Source organism: Ammospiza nelsoni, chromosome 17 (assembly GCF_027579445.1).
Source record: "Ammospiza nelsoni isolate bAmmNel1 chromosome 17, bAmmNel1.pri, whole genome shotgun sequence".
Taxonomy (NCBI): domain Eukaryota; kingdom Metazoa; phylum Chordata; class Aves; order Passeriformes; family Passerellidae; genus Ammospiza; species Ammospiza nelsoni.
Window position 1 is genome coordinate 8,975,953 of NC_080649.1, and position 5,502 is coordinate 8,981,454.

Below are 5,502 nucleotides of genomic sequence, written 5' to 3' on the forward strand. Positions count from 1 at the left end.
GTGGCCTCTCGGGCCGCCGTACCCCCTCCCGGCAGCCTCTGCTACCGCCATCGTAGTAGTTTTTATCTCCCCCGGCCCTCCTCCTGCCGCACGTCCGAGGCTCGGCGCAAGAACTACAGTACCCGTCATACCACGCGCGCGCACTCGCGCCCCCCCTCCCGAGGACAGACGGGAAATGGAGTTGCCTGTGTTACTTGCTCGCTCAGGAACTGCAACTCCCGGCGGTCCCCGCGAGCGCCGTGCGTCCCTGCCGGCTCCGCCCCCTTTTCCAGGGGGATGCGGAACGCGGAGTTGGCGCGAACGCCTCAGGCGGGACCGGAACCGCCCGGGTCAGCGCCCAGCGGTGCCAGAACACACCGAACCCGTCCTGGGGAGCTGAGGTGCACGGGGACAGGACAGGCGGGACCCGAACCGCCCGGGTCAGCTCCCATCGCTTCCCACCGAACCCGTCCCGGAGAGCTGAGGCGGCTGCAGCGCTCCCGGGGAAGCTGGGGGAGCACACGGCGTCCTACGGGATGCAGGAGGGAACGGTGTCCTACCTGTCCAGCCAGAAGTGGACAGGATGCAGGGAAAGTTCCAATTTTGGTCATCCCATAGGACGCTTTCACTTGGTTGCTATCATGTAAAAAGCCCATCCAGTTAAGCCAGAGTCAGTAGGACTTTGCAAATACTGAGGCCCTCCTTCCACTGGTATGACTCTTAGAAGTTTTTAAAACAAAATCTCAACAAACAAACCCAAAAAACATGGCTTGAAGTTAAGTATATTTGGAGGCAACAGCGCAGAACAGAGGGGAAACAAGTAGATTTTGGTTGTGGCAGCATTTTGTCTCATAAGGTACAGTGTGTTTAAAACTACACAAAGCAAATACTTGGGAGTTTCTTGGAGTGCCAACACGTGAGGAGCGAGTCATCTGCTGCATTATTCATATCAGAACACTGTAGGACAGATTACAGGGTTGTTTTAAAGCAGGTGGTCTTAGAACTAAAAATGCAAGATGTCCCTTTGGTACAGAGTCCTGGGCAGTTTTGCTTGGAGAACAAAAGCTCTCCTGAAGGGGCGTTTGTGTAATGTAATCCTGACATGAAAACCAGAGGGTTTCTGGCTGCACACCAGCAGCAACATGTGGAGCATGGACAAACAAAAACTTCTACAGATATTAATGGAAATACGGGCTTCCAACAGATCATAACCAGGGAAAACATTAGTGTGCAGGGTAGCACTTACAAAAGCAAAAAAAAAAAAAAAAAAAAAGAAAAAACCCAAAAAACCAACAAAACCAAAGCCCCACTAACACCACAGAAAGTTCATTTTGGAAGAAAAACCATCACTTAAAATGAGAGACTAAAAATCTGCCTAAGTGGAAGCCTTTCCTTCAAGCACCACCAAGATGTTCACCCTAACCCTATTCAGAGTTACTCTCCAGTTTTCAGACATTGTCAGTGTCTATTTTTCAATCGAATGTAATTAAGGAAGAGTCTCACCTGTGCTACTGTTGTAATATTTGGAATTTTGTCAAGCTGCCAGTAAGTCCCAGCTGTGCATGGCAATCACTTTTCTGTTTAACAAAAGGAAAAGTAGTACACAGTGCATTGTTTGGGTTTGTTTTCTTTTAGTTCTAACCTTTTTAGGTGACATTTATTAGCCAGGAGGTGTCTGATACATTTCACATAGTACAGAAACAAGGTAGCAGCATTTCAGCACTCAGGGATTACTGGTGTTGAATAATAGCTGGAGCTGCACTGGAGAGCAAGCTGCCTGCATTTTGCTGACAGAGTGACTTGTTACTGAACACTTTTTACTGTCCCTGTGAGCATGGAACAGGTTTATAATGAGTGCAATGCTGTATTGCAAGCTGGTGTTTGGTTTGAGCCCTGACACAGCCTAGAGGTCAGGAAAGCCCCAACTGGAGGCAGGAGCTGCCTTTTCTGAGCAGTTGAGATGTACCTTAAGATGATCAGCACAGACACAGTAATTCTTGCACACTTTTTGGCATTCATTAAAAAAATTTCTTGAAGGTTTTTGAAGTTTGCCTTCTTTGTGATGGCTCATGAAGCGGTGAGTTTTGATAATTTTTTATCATTTTCTGAGTTGTGATAATTTTTTTTTGTTTGTGTAGGGGGAGTAGGGCCAAATATGTGTTTGATCTGAGGTACAGAAGTGCATATTACCACTGATTTCAGGGGAAAAGAATTAGTTGTGTTTCACAACCTTTCTTCCTTCCTTGACAGGTACTTATTCCCTAGGTTCTTGCTAGGATATAAACAATTAGTCCACTGAATTTCAAAAGATGCCAGATGTCCTTCAGAGTGTACCAACCTGTTTTTCAGGCTGTCACACATGGAATTGTGTAAACTCAAACACTACATTTTTTAACAGGGCTAGTAGTTTGTTTTTCCACTTTGGAACAGCTGGTACTCAAAACAAAAGTGGAATTATGATAATTTTACTGGCAAAATGTCCACTGGAGTGTAAATGGTCCTGTTTGCTTGAGGTTTTAAAGCATTATTAAAGCTTTTCTTGTTTAAATCTCTTCTGCATCAAAATGTTCAGAATAAATATACCAGCTCTCTTTAGCATTTAATAAATGCTAAAATGCTTTTCCATATAAACCACCCACATAAATCCATCCCCATGTCATGAATGACTTAAGTGATCAAGATTGCTTAGAAAAGAGGAGTCTGGCCCAGCTTAGGGTTAACCTATGATGACTGAGGGGCAAAGAAATTGTTCCCCCACAACTGCAGTTCTTCCATCCTTGTGCTGCCTCTGAGCTCCGAGACCCTGTGCAGAGTCTGTCCAGCTCATTACATTTAGTGACAGAATAATCCACTTCCTTTTTCCTCCTGGGCTACTCAGCTGAATCAAATAAGATGCATTTGACAAATGCCAGGGCTGGTATGAAGTAAGATTGGGGAACAGGACTTATTTTTTGGTGAGAGCAAGTTATTAATACAATAAACTATCCCAAGGCAGCTTCAGCACTAATCTGCAGTCTGTGGTGAGTCAGTCCTGCAGCAGTGAAGTGGAGGGCTCTGTTCACATGGTATGAGAAACAATGGTCTGTACTGTGGCAGTAACTCCCACCCAAGCTCCCACAAGCACTTTGCAGCCTGGCAGGGACACCTGTGAAGTACCAATGCTTTAGCCATGTGAAGCAGAAGAGAAAGATGGATTTCACTAGAAAGCTCCAAACAGGTGAACAGCTTCAAGAAGATACTTGCTCACCACCAACCGGTAAGTTTTTAAAATTCCATGAACTACCAACAGCCTTAAAATGGGAAGAGAGTTGTTTTAGGTTTGAGTTATGATTTAATTGACTCAGTTTACCTTGACATCAACTTCCTGAGCTACTGCAACATGGGAAGAAACATTTTGGCTGAGACTGGGAGGAGCAGGAAAGGAATACAACTTCCCTTTCTGGTGTGGCAGCAAGCTGGGATTGGGTGACACACTGTGAGCCATACCCTGATATTTAAAGGTATTCAAATATGTACAGTAGCTATGCACCTAAATGAGTAGCCTGGTATTTAGAATTGCTTTGAAGTCAGAAAGAGCCTTTAGAAACAAAGCCAAAAGAACAAGTTATTTACTTAGGAAAAAGAAAGGACAGGAGGTAAGAGGTAAATTATTACAAGTTTGACTAGGTGCCAGAAATGTATAAAACAATGTTCTTAAAGCCTGGCAGATTCTCTCTCCAGGTAGTCTGGGGAGGTGTAGCTGAGAAGTAGAGAATAGAAAACACAACTGTTTCAGCATGATGGCCTCATTAAGAGCCAAGTCCCTCCTAAGCTTTACTGGTGCTCGTGGAAGTGTCAGTGAATAAAGAGGCTTTTATATTTACACAAGACCATGTCTAATCCAAACTAAGACATCTTGCCCTGGAAACATCTTTTTACTGATTTGTTGTTCCAACACTGCTATTTAACAAATGCTCTTTCTGGCCTGTTCCTCTCCCTGTGCTGGGCACTGGCAGAACTGCAGTCCATGAATTCCCTCATGGAAATGTATTTGAAGCTATTTCATTGGAAGAATTTCAAATAAAAGTCTTCTTTGGTTTTCCAAATGTAGCACTAGAGCATAAGCTCTATTTCACAGTCCCATCATAGAATTAGTCCACATCTGCAAAGGAATTTAGAATTTGTCTCACATTTCATTGTGGGTTGGCAATGAGTACTTTGGAGCTGGATTCTTCTATTTGAGGGTTCCAATCTAGTTAAAGCCTTTTTTGATGGCTCCTTTTGGAGCAATTAAACACATACTGCAGGCTTCAAAAATGGCATAAAGTTAATTGGTTTTCTTTTAGATAGCAAAAGAAGTACTTGAATTGCTGCACCAAAATGCCAGTTTGTAGTTTTGTGCCCATCTTCTCAGCTCTCAAACACCTCACATGCCCAGCTCATTATTTTTAAAAATGTCATGTGTGTCTCTCACTTCTATGTGTATACACAACCTTTATTCTCTAAAAAGAAAGACTGAAAGGTCTTTTTTGCAAGTGCCATCCCTTTTTTCAGGTGACTCTAACTGGAGGCTCAGAGTTCTCAGCTGTGTGATCTATTGCTTAGTTACCCTGTATTGTTTAGGTCTCAGAGATGTGTAAGGTGGGTTCTTGTTGGATCTTTGCTCACAATGCCTCTCTTTGAATGCACAGTCAGTGCAGTTCCTGCTTAGACAGAATTTCTTCTGTGGTTTTGATACTGTGAGATTCCAGACTGAAAAATAGGAGTGGGAGAGTAGTTTAGGTAAGTAGTTTTTCTGTCAAAACTGCTGTGTGTGTGGGTTTCTTGCTATGAAAGCTCAAAAGAAACAAAGATGGGGATTTAGGTGTGCACATCGTGAAGAACCTGTGTGTATTTATAAACCTGTGGCAGTTAAAATGTTGTAAATAGCGGAGGGATTGCTTAATGTGGAAGGAATGTGCTGAGCAAAGAACGCACATCCAAGGAAGGGAAGGGTGAGATCACTTCAGTGATGTAAACAGTGGCTGACCTGGGGCTAGGAAGGTTACAGACAGGAATCTATTTGGAAGAAAGGCAGAGATTGTGGTTTCAGAGATCTGAAAGCCAGGTGTAGGCTTGGTGGGAGGAGGCATCATGTCAATCAAAATACTGAAGCAGCTGAAAAGAAATCTTGTGAAGCACAATCCAGACCTCTGTTTTTATGTTCTTATGCTTTCTTTTAGATCAGCAATATTTTGATTAGAAAATTCACCTTTTGCTTCCTTAGAAGCAGCATGGCCAGCAGGACCAGCACAGTCACTGCTGAGGCCACACCTTGAGTGCTGTGTCCAGCTCTCATGACAAGAACTGGACATGGAGGTGCTGGGTCATGTCAGAGAAAGGAGCAGAGCTGGGGAAGGGGCTGGAGCACAGGTGTGCTGAGGAGTGGCTGGGATTATTAACACACTCTTCATTCCCTTTCTGACATGCAGGGACTCCCTGACATGGAGGAGCTGCTGGATGCTGTAGTAACTCCAGGCCAGATCTCCTGCTTTATAAATATAA